At 39.1% G+C, this 16,695-nt stretch overlaps 1 protein-coding gene across 1 annotated transcript in view; it reads right to left on the bottom strand.

Annotated features, from left to right (window-relative positions):
- Positions 1–16,695, bottom strand: part of LOC134735406 (embryonic stem cell-related gene protein-like) — a 35,357-nt gene that overhangs the window by 13,028 nt on the left and 5,634 nt on the right. The gene's annotated exons all lie outside the window — the stretch shown is intronic.

Raw genomic sequence — 16,695 nt, forward strand, 5'->3', positions numbered from 1 at the left:
ATAAATCTTCATTTTGTCCATCATTTCCCATCTACCTGTATACTTCCTTCTGTTAGATCTCCAGAGTCCACCATGCCACATCTCCCTGAGTAGCTGGCCCCATCTAGCTGAACACAGCTGATTGGCAGGGATAGACACCTGACCCAGCTGGATTAATCAGATTATCTGCCTAAGGAATTTGGATTTAAGACTCAGCAGCTCGGCCCAGTTGATTACCTAATGTTACTGGGCCTGGATGACATTATAGATACAAGTGTATGACTGTCATTTTGTAGCAGCTATTTGTATGCTGAGACCTCAAAGAAAGGAGCAGTCTGCAGATAGAAGCAGGTAAGTGGGGCCAAAATCCAGAAAAGGGTAAAAATTAGATGCTTGAAAAGAGAGACAAGAGATGGAAAGTAGATGGCTTTGTTCTTGAAGGCATTCCTGCTTTCGGTTCTATACAATAATGAGGCTTAGCTGCTGTTCCTGCCCTTTTTTTCCAGGGGTTCTAGTTCTTAGAATACATTCCCATTAACTTATGGTAGTTTAGGTGAATTTCTATATCTTGCAACCAAACAGCCCCTGGCTAGTAAATATTCCTTAGGGACAGCCAGATCAGCCTTTTCCAGACCTGAAGTACATCTTGCCATTTCTCACACCATCTGTCAGAAAGGCCCTCTACTTTCATCTGCTCACATTCTTTAGCATTCACTTCAAATGCCATGTTTTTAACCATACTTCCATAATCACCCGTCTCTCATGGATAAAGCAACTTCCAGCAATTCTGCAACCTGAAAGCAACAGGAGAATTTCAGGAATTAACTTCTGATCTATTGGATTTTTAGACAAATGAGAAGAACCAGAGCAACCTTCTGTTTTAGTGGCGCTAAAGATCTGAAGGGGAGCACACTTTCCCAGACACAACTTCTGTGGGTGCTCCCTCTCCTCCTGTGTCAAGCATCCCAAATTGGCCACTTTTGACTGCTAGCTCCCACTGAATTTGCTGCTCACCATCACCTCAAGGTCGCTTTCATTATCATTATTGTTCAGTGTTCTCCTGTTCAATCATTGAATATGTGGTGCTTTCGATACTTTCCCCAGATGATTCAGCTTGCATCGATTCAAGCTAAAACTCATTTCCCTCCTATTTTCACAGATCCTCCTAATCAATTTCATGCTGCAGAACAATTTCATCTTCCCTCCTGTTGTGCATGTTAGAAAAGCCTGCTGAATCATGTGCTGTAAGTATTTAGCTCTGGATTGCCCTGACAGCTTTGTGGTTATGTCCTGGACCAGTTTCGAAGCTGGTTGTTGTAGTAATTTCTCCTTCACCAGAGGCCTCATGAGGATATCTCATTTGATGGCAAATATTATTCTGAGTCCAGGATTCACTAATTTGGAACTTTCTTTTAAAAAATCACTTATAGATTTGTTCATTCAAGTTTTCTTTTTAATCTTTCTTTTCCAGATGAAACTTTAATTCTGTAAAACATCATACTAACGATTTCTGGTTGATTTCACCACTTGGTTTGCTGAAAGGATGTTCCCAGACCTCATACACTCTGACCCTTTGACAGTCTAGAATTGAAATATTGTTGCTAAATTCTTCTCCATGACTTTCTAGAGTGGAGGACCTATCTTTCTAGCCCTGTTAGATCCTCTTGTTTTTCAAAGCTCCCTTTTCTGCTTCCTTTTGATCATCCTGTTCCTAAACTTCCCATGCTCTCTTATGATCAAACTCTTTCTGAAAAATAGTCATGTAATAAATATACTAGTGGTATCTAATCAGACCATTTTCTCTAGCCTTCTACAAGCCAGATTTCTACTCTATGACCTTGCTACCTTGGCCACAGCTAGGTAACAAATTCAAGTTCAACCATTCATTCTTTTTTTTAGGGTGGGGGAGGATTTGAACAGAGATACAGGGAGTAGCAGCTGGGTGTGGATGATAATAGTGGTAGAACTTCCTTAAGGAAGGTCTTCAAACTCCTGTGTCTGAGGTCATGTGAGTTTCCATAATATGAGTCCCTACAGGGGCCTAATTACTAACCTTTCTTATAGTCCATGGGATACTCAAGTATCTGTTTAGCCATGCAAAATACTCTTAAAAATATAACTTATAATTTTATAATTACAAACCTTACTCCCCATTCCTCTAAGGACTGTCAAGTGATTCTCAAGAAACCACTTTTAGGGGAGCATAAAACTTTATAACACCAGTCGTAGTCAGACAACCAAGGATTGAATTCTGGCTCGATCACTTACTAGTTCTATGACCCTTATAATAAAATGGAATAATAGTTGTATCTTCTTCCTAGAGTTGTGGTGATAACTAAAGTAATGAATGATGCATGTCATTATCATTGCATTATATTCAATAAGTGTTAGCTGTATTGATTATTGTTACTATATTAGCATTATTATCTATTCTTTGCTTCTTCTCTTATCACCCCTACCACTGAGTAGATCTCTGTTTGCTATATTCTTCTTCTACTGACAGGAGATGTTCCCGTTGCTTTATAGGCATCAAAGTTCGCTAATATAACTGCTAGAACTTATCTATGATATCATTCTAGTTAACACGTAACTCCACTTGTCTGCAACAAAGATTCTACTATTTTTGCTAAATTCTACTATTAAACTAAGGAGCAGAGTGGCCTTTCTTTTCCAGGTTCTTACAATGATTTGAATTGATAATACTTTTATATTTTTCCATTTTATGTGCTTTTTATTCCATTATACCATGAGTATAATATGAGTAGAGGAGGAAAAACATAAGAAAGTACCAAGGAGGGAAAGAAATTGAATGGTTGAGAGAGACATCAGAGAAAAAGGAGAAGGGGCATTCACAGATTAGGTTGATGGTATGCAGACTGTTGCTGATAATGACCATGAGTTCCAGAGGGCCCAGTGAAAGGATTTTAGAAGGTTTCACTTGGAAGGATGGTGTGATGGTTAATTTTATATATCAATTTGGAAGGTGTTTTGGGATGAGATTAACATTTAAATTGGTGAACCCTGAGTAAAGTGAATTGCCTTCTTTAATGTAGGTGGGCCTCACCCAGTCAGTTGGAAACCTGAATAGAACAAAAAGGCTGACCTCAGTGAGCCAGAAGGAACCACCCAGCAGACCCCTTTCTAGACTTCACCTGCACCACTGGCTCTCCTGAGTCTCCAGCCTGCTGGCCCACACTGCAGATCTTGGACTTGCCAGCCTCCATAATTATTACATTAGCCAGTTAGCTATAATAAATTTTTTAAACATATATCTCTCCTGTTGATTCTGGTTTTTTTTTTTAACTCTAATACAGGTGGAGTTAGGGGAAAGAGGTTGAATGGGTGGGGTGTGTGAAGAGTTTTACGTTGATTAGTGCTTGAGAGGTAAGAAGTGACCTAAGAGAGACGAAGGGCTGATGTGATTAATCTCAGGGATCTCAGGACTCTATGTTTTGTGCAGTAGGAGAGAACACTGAAGCTCACTCCTCACCCATGATGATGGGCTCAGAGGGCCTTCAAGGGTCGTGAGATTGATCCCAATTCACAATTCTCCTCTTAGCCTTGGATGCAGAGATGGAAGGTTTAAAAAGGTGTGATCTTTATTTACTGCTCAGATTCACACCTGAACTTTTGGTGGTAAAGAGGTGATCTTTCTCTGAGTGTACACACCAAATTATGAACCCTGTTGATGAACTAAAGGAATTTTGGTAAAGCTGGGTGCACTATCAACAGCTTGAGTCTCTTCTCCCTATCTAACAGAGAGTGAAGAGCCAGGAAAGCATGACCTCAGACCCAGTGCACAACCAGTGTTCTAAGTGCTGGGAGAAGAATAAGGTAGGAAAAATTCTGCCCTTATGAAGCTTACATTTTCATGGAGGAAGACAATAAATAAAGCATTAAACAAAAACTAAGAAATTTCAGATAGTACTAAAAACTATCAAGTAAATAAAATAGGCTGATTTTCTAGTCAAAACGTAGTCAAGGAAGGACTTTTTGAATATAACATTTGAGGTAGACCCTTGGAAGATTCAAACATACACCTTTTTTTTTTTGCAGAGAAGTATAATGTTAAGTAGGAGAAAAGGTAATAAAGCTGATAATTAGATATTTCTTGTAAGAAAATCATCTAGAGAAGCCAAATGTATCAGGAGTTTCAGCTGCCTCTTTCCTCAGGAAGCAAATGAGGAATGGGTTCATGGAGCAATTGTGTCCTCTAAACTCCCTAGACTGGCTCAGTAAAAGTGGGAAAAGTGGGAGGAGAAGTCCCTGTTGACTTCCAGCAGAGAGATGGGGTAGCCAAGTGCATCAGAAAGAGAAGAAAGAATATAGGGAACAGCATGGTGAGAGGCCACTGTTTGGATTGGAGTAGGAGGGAGCAATGTTAGAGGCAGCTGTGAGTTTGGAACTTTGGGGAAAGGAAAAATGACTAAATAGAATATTTGAGAAAAGTCTTTAAATTGGATGGCAAAGACTAGGATAAGCTTGGTTTGTTCCTGGGTTAGTTTCAGTCTATTCCTATTGGTCCAACAAGATTTTTAAGAGAAATTTCTCATTTTCAAAAATACCGCACTTTGGACAGTAGATTATATGTTTACATTACTGTATAAAACCCCTCAGCTGCCTTCTATGAAAACCCACAGCAAAAACTTACATCACTTTTGAGAGTTTGTAGAGTTAAATTTATGGTCCCTTTGAATGTCACTGTAAGAAAGACAGGACTATTTGGGGCTATGACTCATGTGGATTATAAAAGCACTGTGACATTTAAAACTGGAATTTGTCCATCTTTATTTGATTTTTATAGAAATAGTTTATGATCATCCTGCAGTGAAGTAAAGGTGAAGCAGGCCTAGGAAATAAACACATTTTTATATGAAATACATGTTGGATATATAGGTAATTGTGGAGCATGTACTGAAGAAAAGAGAATAGAATCAGGGAGGGAATAAATACAACCTCTGGTTTACCTCTTTATTTCAAATGTACTTATTTAACATCTATTAGGTTGGTGCAAAATTAATTGTGTTTTTTGCCATTAGAAGGGGCAAGTTTATTATATAAAAACTAGAATAAATGCATTTTAGTATAAAAATGGATTTATTTATTTCCTAGGCCTGCTTCACCTTTACTTCATTGCAGGATGATCATAAACTATTTCCATAAAAGTCAAATAAAATGGACAATCCGCAATTACTTTTGCACCAACCTAATACTATATGCATAGCAGTGTGCTAATCTATATGTGTTGTGTATGCATATGTGTGTGTGATATTCAGGTGGTGTGTGTATGGTATGTTGTGTGTATGTGTTTATATTAAAAGTGAGTGTTCTAGGGGAAGTGGGGTCTAGCAAGATGAATAAAATATGTCTGTAGTTTACTGGAAGGAGGGAAAGTAGAAACATAGCTAACATCTATTTAATGCCTACTGTGAGTCACTGAGCTTTACGAGGCACTTCACACATATCACTTAATCTCACAAATCCATAAATATTATGTTAATATTCATTTTATATAAGCAAATTGGCTTAGCAACAATAAGTAACTTGAAGTCAAGTTTCAAGCACAAATCTGAAGTCAGGTAAACACGTCTTCAGTACCTGAGAAGTCTGCAATAGAAAGCCAACTACGTGTTAAATGATCCGATAAAGACAAAAAGTATTATGGGAGCATGGAGGAAGGCAGGAAAAACAGAGAAGATAAAGAAAAATAGTCAATAAATATTGAGCTTATTAAGCACCAAGTACTGTCTTAAGGTACTAATATATTTTTATTCATTTAATCCTCATAACCATTCAATGAGTTAAACCCTATTATTAACCCTGTTTTAAGCATGAGAAAACAGAGACACAGGAGTATAATTTGCCCAAGGTCATACAACTGGCAAGTGGTGAACCAGGATTTAGCTCTAGGCCGACTAGTTCCAGGGGATGTGGTTTACAGAACAAAAACAAAACAAATCCCATATTCCCTTTACTTGGCTTACCTAATGTTAGCATGTTGTATAACCATGTTACACTTATCAAAACCAGGAAATGAACATTGATACAAAATTAGTAAGGAAGGAACATGTTTTACTAAATTAGTGACTAAAATGTCACCAATTTTTACCCTAATGCCTTTTTTTCTGGTCCAGGATAAAATCCAGGATCCCATATTGCATTTAGTTTTTGTGTTTCCTTAGTTTCCTTCAATATGCCACAGATTTTTATTCTTTCCTTTTATTTTTTCCATGAACTTGACACTTTTGAAGAGTATTGGTCAGTAACTTCATAAAATATCTCTCAATTTTGGCATGTCTGGTGTTTCCTCATGATTAGATGGAGGTTATGCATTTTTTGGTGTGAATACCACAGAAGTGATGGTGTGTCTGCTGTAGACTGAATGTATTCCCCCCAAATTCATATGTTGAACCCTAATCTCCTATGTGATGGTATTTACAGGTAGGGTCTTTGGGAAGTGATTAAGTCATGATGATGAAGCCCTTATGAATGGAATTTGTACTCTTATAAAGAGACCTCAATGAGCTACCTGGCCCTGTCTGCCTTGTGAGGACACAGTGAGAAGCCAGCCATCTATGTACCAGGAAGTGGGCCCACAATAGAGACAGTCTGTTAGCACTTTGATCTAGGACTTTCCAGCCTCCAGAACTGTGAGAAATACATTTCTGTTGTTTAAGATACCCAGTCTATGCTATTTTCTTATAGCGGTGTAAACAGACTATGACAGTGTCCTTTTCAGGGTATTTTCAGTTGGGTAAGTAGTAGTGCCTGCTAGATATCTCTACTATAAAATTATTTTTTTTTGTAATTGATAAATGTCTTGGGGGAATATGCTTTGAGACTGCAAATATCCTATTTCTCCTCAATAACAGATATGCTCTTAACCATCATTCTATACTTCCCCCACTTAGAATAACTTTTTGTTGGGAATCAGGGACATGATCATAGAAAAGAAAGAATGTGATCTGTCAATAAATTGAAGGAAAAATATTTTAAAAGTATTAATTCTTTTATGAATTTAGAGTGCCTTCAGAAATATCAGCTCAATCTTTCCCCTAGGCATTGGAAAGAAAAATAAAAGGGCCCTGAGATCAGCAGTTAACAGGGTTTCCTAAACTCACTCAATTCTATTATCAAATGGAGTTTTGTAGACAGACCGTATTGACAGAAATAATTTTCTGTTGCCTTCTTTTTATTGCTGAATGCCACTCTGCTTTATAAGAGAATCCCAGACTGATGTTAAAATTCCAGATCAATGTGAGACAAACTATGATAGACTGTCACTAGGTTTTTTGTTTAATTTCTTCCTTGGGTTTATTCTGTAATGACTTTCTCTCTCTTGCTCTCTCTCTCTCTCTCTCTGTGTGTGTGTGTGTGTGTGTATGTGTGTATAGGGTGGTGTCTTTGATAGCTCCCTGATGTAGAAACAAGCAACAATTTTGAAACCTAGCAATTCTCTGAATTGTTACCTTAGATAGCTTGTCTTATATTAAAAACTAATTAATGTTTGTATGAGTCTGACTCTTGTGATTTTTTTCAAGACTATTATCATAAATAATATCATAGGTTTTTGCTATCTGTGTTATCAGTATTGGAGATATTTTATTTTGTATCTTCACTACTCCAGAAAGCATTTAAGATGGGTTCAGTGACATATGTCATACAATAGGTAACGTAAATTAGAAGCAAATTTTAAAAAGTTAAATACTGGGTCAGGACATAAATTAGAAATGAACCTAATATAAAAATAGATTCCTATTCTATGCTTTCTAGCATTCATTTATATAAATTCTGAAACTATTTCTATGTCAAAATATGAGTTTTTCTCAGCAAGAAATAGGTTTATTTCTTAGACTAGAAAGATATTTCTCCTGAGAGGTTTTTTGTTTGTTTGGGTTTTTTTTCTTTTTTTTTTGAGACAGTCTTGCTCTGTTGCTCAGGCTGGAGTACAGTGGTGCCATCTCGGCTCACTGCAAACTCCACCTCCTGGGGTCAAGCAATTCTGCTGCCTTGGCCTCCCGAGGAGCTGGGATTACAGGTGCATGCCACCACTCTGGGCTAATTTTTGTATTTTTAGTAGAGACGGGGTTTCCACCATGTTGGCCAGGCTGGTCTTGAACTCCTGACCTCAGGCGATCCACCCGCCTCAGCATCCTGAGAGTTTTTATAAGAAGAATACCACAATATCATGAGCATATTCCTCAACAACATTCATATATTTGAGGCAATGCATTTCATTGCTTCTTAAAGAGTCCCTCAAAACAGAGCTGTTGGTATAACCCTAGACACAATTTAGAAGAAGCTATTCTGTGGAAATTGGAAAGAGATTGACAACACAAAATACATCCAGTTTGCAGCTTTCTGTTGGCTTGACTTAATCCAGAGGTGGATTTGTATAGTATCTAGAGAAATGGATGCACTGCAAACTCAGGCTTCACCTGCACTCTCAGCTGAGCTTTGGTAGATATTGGGTAGCAAAAACACTTTAGTCAGGGACATTTTTGGTTGGAGGGAACAGAGACTCATATAAATTGATGCAAGAAAAAGATGTAGGAATACAGACAAGACTACCACAAGGCGAATATGATAAATAAAGAATAGTTGGGCCCCATGGGAAGTGTATCTGGGAACTGCAAAGAAACAAGGCAGCTTCTTTATCAGTCTCCCTTTCTCTGGGCTTATCTAGCCATTTCTACCCTCATCTTTATGTCTGCTCTTTTCTTTTTTCTAGAGAGGTATTACTACCATGGCCCAAAGCAGCCACTTCAGCCCTCAGAATTAACAACTCCAGTACTCACAGACAATAAACATCATTCAGTTGAATTGTCCAACCCGAAATTCCCAGGAAAAGAAGCAGGCCCAGCTTTTCTTTTTGACCTGCTATAGGCAGCTGTCCAGTAGTGGAGAGATGGCCTTGAATGTTTTGTCCAAAGAGTATGGCTGGAGGTGTGTGAATACTTGGTTCAGATCTCAGGTGTGACCCTTCATCATAGGGGCTGTAAGTGGGGGTACGTTCCAGATGTGACCAGACCATCTCTGCAAATGTGGCATGTTACCAAGGTAGCCACACTTCTTAAGAAAACACAGCCCATTGCTCTGTCACACAGCACAATTTCTGAACAAGGGAAGGTGGACCTAACTAAAGCAGAATGATCTCTTGGAGGGAAGAAGAAAGAGATTTATCTGCTGGCTCCTTTCCCTTTTCTATATCTCGTTTGTCAGAATTAGCCCCATAGTGTTACTTACCCCCCACTTTAATTCCTGTTACCCAGGTGCTTGGTGGAGCTGCTAAAAGATAAATTCTATGCTGTGAAGCAGCTTCATTTAAGCCCCAAAGCAATAATAATTGCCATGGTCCTAACTGATACAAATTTTTATCACAACTCAGTCCCTAGCCCATTTTTCCAATCCGGATCCCATATTCATTGTCTAGTTAAGTAAAGAGAAAATGCCTGATGTCCAGAGTGAGTTTATGTGAAGTCTTTTCTCCTCTTATCTTTTTGCTGTACTTTCTCCCTGTAAAGTACAGCACAGAATGGGTGATGGGGTGGGTGTTGGGGGAAAGTCATGGATCCACTGATCCACTCTCACCCCTTTTCCTTGGTCATATCAAAACACAAGACAGTTTACTTGTGTAATTGCTCATTTGTTAACATTTTGCATGAATTTTTCCACCTGATAAAAATATTTAAAAACAACTAGATCAGTAATCTCTAAAATAGAGTATGTGCAAGATGATCCAATAGAGTACAAAAAGAAAAGATTCAAATTTCTATTCATGTATTTTTACTTCATTCTTTAAGAAGGTTTATTATCTGTGCATGTTTTAAATGATATATAATTTATTAGTCCAGAAATGCAGCTACATACTTTGTAAATAAATATACATGAGGATATATGCCCAAATTATTTTTTTTCCAGATTGGATGCGTGATCAAAAGTTTGAAGCCCACTAGTACTGAGACATCAATGAATGAGCATTACCGGTTTTATATCTATAGAAAAAATAACAGTTCCCATTGAGGGCTTGTGGCCAATTCTGACTTTAACTTCTTTGATAGAGCCTGGTCCCATAGTACATTACATTATTCAGCATGTTATGCTTTCAAACCACTTACCCTTTATTTAAATATTTATTTAGTATGAAATACTAGCAGATGGATTGAATTACGATAATTTATTTATATGTTTAATTTTGAATCAGAAAGTATGAAAGAAGTTCATTATCACCACAGGGTGATCAAAGGCTGGTGCTTTTGAGTATCAGCATATATGAGTTTAAACAGTTCCCTGGAATTCTTGTTAAAACAGTGGAGCCTTAAACACAGAACCAGAATAGCAGGCATCTGTATCTTGTGATCACTCCATTAGATATATGTACCTCATGACTGGAGATGTGTCATACAGGCCCTCTACATGTAGAACAATTCTTTACTTATGTCAATAATCAATGATTATTGATGTGGGTGAGGCTGGAGATCAAAGGGGACTCCAGGATGACTCTTTGAGTTGTTAATAAGGGAATGGAGAGGACAGAGGGTGGCAGGGCATGGGAAGAAGGGAAGAACGCTGATACCTATGTTGGCACTTGGCATTTTATTCTTACAAAAATTCTGTAAAGTTAGTGCTATGGTCCCCATTAGACAAGTCCCTGCATCTCTCAAAGCCTCAGATTTCTTATCTATAGAAGGTCACATTGCAGGCCAGGCATGGTGGCTCATGCCTGTAATCCCAGCTCTTTGGGAGGTCGAGGTGGGCGGATCATGAGGTCAGGAGTTCGAGACCAGTCTGGTCAACATAGTGAAACCCCATCTCTACTAAAAATACAAAAATTAGCCCGGCATGGTGGTGCATACCTGTAGTCCCAGCTACTGGGGAGGTTGAGGCAGAAGAATTGCTTGAACCCCCTGGGAGGCAAAGGTTGCAGTGAGCCGAGATCATGCCACTGCACTCCAGCCTGGGCAACAGAGCGAGACTCTGTCTCAAAAAAAAAAAAAAAAAAAAAAAAAAAAAAAAAAAAAAGAAGGTCACATTGTAAGTAAGTGGTAAAGCTGGTTTTTTAGTGCATGACTCTCATTCAAAGCCCATGCACTTTCCACTGCAGCATCATTCCTTTCTGATAATGTAGCCCACATGGTGGATGAGTAGATATAATGACAAACTGGCTCTGAAACTGTATAAACTATCCCTGACTAAACTCTGTAAAATATGTATTCAGACATTTAGCATATATTTTGGGGGCATTTATTATGTGCTAGACACTGCAATGTGCTTTTGGTACACAGTAGTGAACAAGAAAAACTCCTTACTCAGTCTGGTTGAGAAGGCAGCCATACATAAGTAAATAATTCCCTAAGTAAGATTTTTTCATAATCCTAATTGGAATGAAAGAAGTAAAACAGGATGATGTAATAAAGATGCTGGCATGCTGTGTATTGTGGATGGTCAGGGAAGGCCTCTCTGAGAAGTTTTATTTGAACTTAGCCTTTAATGATGAGAAGGGGCCAGCCTTGCAAAGAACTACTGAACAGCAAGCACAAAGACTCTAAGGAAGAAGCGACTTGCATGTTTTAGAAAGAACAGCAGTGGGGGCCGGGAGCAGTGGTTCACACCTGTAATCCCAGCACTTTGGGAGGCCGAGGCAGGCGGATCACGGGGTCAGGAGATTGAGACCATCCTGGCCAACATGATGAAACCCTGTCTCTACTAAAAAAATGCAAAAATGAGCTGGGTGTGGTGGCATATGCCTGTAATCCCAGCTACTCGGAGGCTGAGGCACGAGAATCACTTGAACCGGGGAGTGGGAGGTTGCAGTGAGCCAAGCGGAGATTGTGCCACTGCACTCCAGCCTGGCTACAGAGGAAGACTTCATCTTAAACAAACAAACAAACAAACAAACAAAAACCAAAGACCAAAACAAAACAAAAAAACAAGAACAGCAGTGGGAATGGAGCACAGTAGAAACAGAAGTGAAGTGAGAGAAAAGTCAGAGACAAGGCCTTGAGTACGAGGCAGATTTTTTTAATCGGGAAGTATATTTGTTTACATTTCAAGGTGTGATAAGAACCGGGACCATGGAGACATCTCCAGGTTGCAAGGCTAGACATGGGTGGACAGCTGCCCCTCTTTCTCCTACATAAATGTCCAGATTCATGTGGTCAGCCCCCTTGTCTGCAGTAAACTCCCTCACATGTTTCATGACATGCAGTTTTCACTATATTGCCCTGGGGGTAAGAACTGGGACAAAGGGTAGCTGGTGTGTCCTGTGTATAAGCAAATAATAATATGGTCTGCTCTAGAACCCGTATGTTGACATCCAGCCTAATACTATCAAATACAGATATTATGCACTTAATACATAGTATGATTCCTCTTTTTATACTAGCATGCTGGCTGCTGTTCAGATATTGGATTAGGAGGAGAAAAATGAAAGTGGGAAATCAGTTAAAAAGCTGTAACAGTAGATCAGGTTTGTGTTATGGTGGTGGCAGTAGAAGTGAAAATATTCAAGATCTATTTTGGTGATAGAGTTGACTAAGTTAGCAGATAGAAGGAGGGAAAGAGAAACCAAGGTTGATGCCCAGGTTTTTGGCTTGAGAAACTGTGTGGACGCAGGATCGGTTTCAGAGAGGGAGAAGCCTGAAAGAGGGGCAGGTGGTGAGGGGCAGAATTAAAAGTGCAGTTTTCAACGTGGTGATAAACATCATCCAGCATCATTGTTGGTGGCTGGCCTTTTCTGTGTTTGCCATTTATGCCAGAGAGATAACAGGTAGTTTTTCTTCATGTTTATTTTTTTCTTTTTATGATGTGAAGCTACAGTTCTGTCTCATAGGGCTCTACTGAGTTCCCCTTGTCTTAAATCCTATTAAAATGCCTGGCCTATGTGACTCCACCCAAGTTAATCTGTGATATCCTCTGGAGTCCATCCTCTCAAATCACCTTGAGTACTATCCTTCTTGCTGTTCATTCTGGACTGAATTCCCATGCCCCCAGATTAAGAAAGTAATCTGATAAATAACTAAAAAATATATTATTTGGGTCCATATATTTATGAATTATTTTTGAATATTCAAAATACCCTGCTTTAGCCCAAGTATCACAGTGATTTTTATGCTGCGATCTTAAAGATTCCTTTATTATGGCTTTGTGTGTGTCTGTTTTGCTAAACTGGAACCACATGTCCAAGAACTCCTTTTGTTTCCGGGTCAGGGCTGGCCACAAGGTAAAAATGGACAAGATCTGGAAGGCAGAAAAGAAGCACCAGCTATCTTTATGATTTGAAGGTGGGTGTGAAACCAGGCTCACCTAAGTTGTCACTGATCTGCTGGTGCACCCTGTTGGCATGGGCTCCTTCAAGTCCTACTAGATTCCCCTGCTTCCGCTTCTCTGAATCCCTGGCTAGGTGTGTGTATGTTTCCTTGGTGAAAAGCATCAGTTTATGCTGCAAGTCATTTACGTGGAGGCCATGAGAAACAACTATGAGTTTCATTTTTTCCTTGCTGTATCCATTTCGTATGCATCTTTCCTTCTTGATCGTCAGCCCTGCAGACTTCACGCCCAAGAATAGATGCAGAGGCCTTAGACTACTTAACACATTCTCATAATTGCATAGAATCTAAACCCTATAATAAATCCCTGGTTTTATATCACTCACAATGGTTCTACTTCCCCAATAGAACTGTAACTGATACATATGCAATGTAGTATTGCATAGCTAGAGTTTCCATACAGTATAAAAGAATATTTGTTTTTCACTACGATTTTGATTTATATTTTTATCACATCATATCTCTTTTACCTCTATAGCAGGCTCAAAACTTGCTATAGATTGAAATGCTTGTAAAAGAGTATTTCTATCATTCTTTAGTGTTTCTCAGACTATTACTGTGTCTGATTACTAAGAAACAAAAATGTTTATTTTTATAATTAAATACATATACATTAATTTTGTTGTACATTTTTTTGCTTTCAACATCAAATTCTGTTTATGCATGCACGTGTAGCGGAAATTGTTGTGCCTTGTATGAATGTTTTTATAGTCCTTAAAAATAATGGATGCAATATCTGTGGTAGCCTGACACTTTAAATAATGTTCCATCGCTCATTTTTTTCAACAAATTTCCGTTCAGCAGTTCTTAGTGGTATCTACAATATGTCCAGATCAGTGAATTTCTATGAGGGATTCAAAAGAAATATAAGACAAAATTTCTTCTCCGGTGAAACTTATAATCTAATATTTACTTTGATAAATAAAGGAGAGATTGAGAGACAGATTGTGTGAGAGAGTGAGAGTGTGTGTGTGTGTGTGTGTGTGTGTGTGTATGTTAGGGGAGAGAGGAGGGTTGACTTGTAGCCCTCCCCCAGGGGTGCAGCTTCAAGTAATAACAGCTCGTATTAGGGCAAGGTGGGTACTGTGGCAAACTGGAGAGCCACTTGCTCCTTCTAATGGCAGTAAGAGCTCCTCAGCTCCCACCAATGGGGTTACCATTTAGGTCAAGTCTCTAGATGTTCTCTTGTTCAAGGGATGCTGTAAATTAGGACAGTTACATGAACATTCCCATTTAAAACATATGCACGGAGTGGGCCGGGCATGGTGGCTCACACCTGCAATCCTAGCACTTTGGGAAGCCGAGGCAGGTGGATCACCTGAAGGCAGGAGTTTGAGAATAGCCTGGTCAACATTGTGAAACTCCGTCTCTACTAAAAATACAAAAATTTCCCGGGCGGGGTAGCACATGCCTGTAGTACCAGCTACTCAAGAGGCTAAAGCAGCAGAATCGCTTGAACCTGGAAAGCAGAGGTTGCAGTGAGCCTAGATTGCGCCATTACACTGCAGCCTGGGCAACAAGAGCGAAACTCCATCTCCAAAGAAAAAAAATTGCAGAGAGGGAAAACAGCCTGGAGGCTGAACCCTGTCCAACTGTAGTTATAACCCTAGTTTTTTCAACACAAATAAATATAAAGGCATCTTGCTCCTCTGGAAATAGGGAGAACCAGACCTAGCTATCTTCTTGAAAAAGAAAAAAAAAATACTTCTGCATCCTCTCAACTTCAAACGAAGGAAATAAAATAGTTATCAATCAGCATCATTTGGGCATATTGCTATTATTTACTATCTTTCGTGAGTGTCCGTCCGTGTGTAGAGATCACCAAACAGGCATTGTGTGAGCAGCATGGCTGTTTATTTCACCTGGGTGCAGGCGGGCTGAGTCAGAAAAGAGAGTCAGCAAAGGGTGGTGGATTATCATTAGTTCTTATAGGTTTTGGGATAGGCGGTGAAGTTAAGAGCAATATTTTGCGGGCAGGAGTGGATCTCACAAAGTACATTCTCAAGGGTGGGGAGAATTACAAAGAACCTTCTTAAGAGTGGGGGAGGAAGTCAAACTGTCCCTGTTTGCAGATGACATGCTTGTATATCTAGAAAACCCCATTGTGTCAACCCAAAATCTCCTTAAGCTGATTAGCAACTTCAGCAAAGTCTCAGGATACAAAATCAATGTACAAAAATCACAAGCATTCTTGTGCACCAATCACAGACAAACAGAAAGCCAAATCACGAATGAACTCCCATTCACAATTGCTTCAAAGAGAATAAAATACCTAGGAATCCAACTTACAAGGGATGTGAAGGACCTCTTCAAGGAGAACTACAAACCACTGCTCAATGAAATAAAAGAGGATACAAACAAATGGAAGAACATTCCATGCTCATGGGTAGGAAGAATCAATATCATGAAAATGGCCATATTGCCCAAGGTAATTTATAGATTTAATGCCATCCCCATCAAGCTACCAATGACTTTCTTCACAGAATTGGAAAAAACTACTTTAAAGTTCATATGGAACCACAAAAGAGCCCACATCGCCAAGTCAATCCTAAGCCAAAAGAACAAAGCTGGAGGCATCACGCTACCTGACTTCAAACTATACTACAAGGCTACAGTAACCAAAACAGCATGGTACTGGTACCACAACAGAGACATAGATCAATGGAACAGAACAGAGCCCTCAGAAATGATGCCGCATATCTACAACTATCTGATCTTTGACAAACCTTACAAAAACAAGAAATGGGGAAAGGATTCCATATTTAATAAATGGTGCTGGGAAAACTGGCTGGCCATATGTAGAAAGCTGAAACTAGATCCCTTCCTTACACCTTGTACAAAAATTAATTCAAGATGGATTAAAGACTTAAATGTTAGACCTAAAACCATTAAAATCCTACAAGAAAACCTAGGCAATACCATTCAGGACATAGGCGTGGGCAAGGACTTCATGTCTAAAACACCAAAAGCAATGGCAACAAAAGCCAAAATTGACAAATGGGATCTCATTAAACTAAAGAGCTTCTGCACAGCAAAAGAAACTACCATCAGAGTGAACAGGCAACCTACAGAATGGGAGAAAATTTTTGCAACTACTCATCTGACAAAGGGCTAATATCCAGAATCTACAATGAACTCAAACAAATTTACAAGAAAAAAACAAACAACCCCATCAAAAAGTGGGCAAAGGACATGAACAGACACTTCTCAAAAGAAGACATTTATGCAGCCAAAAAACACATGAAGAAATGCTCATCATCACTGGCCATCAGAGAAATGCAAATCAAAACCACAGTGAGATACCATCTCACACCAGTTAGAATGGCCATCATTAAAAAATCAGGAAACAACAGGTGCTGGAGAGGATGTGGAGAAATAGGAACACTTT

This window comes from Symphalangus syndactylus, chromosome 21 (genome assembly GCF_028878055.3).
Source record: "Symphalangus syndactylus isolate Jambi chromosome 21, NHGRI_mSymSyn1-v2.1_pri, whole genome shotgun sequence".
NCBI classification, from domain to species: domain Eukaryota; kingdom Metazoa; phylum Chordata; class Mammalia; order Primates; family Hylobatidae; genus Symphalangus; species Symphalangus syndactylus.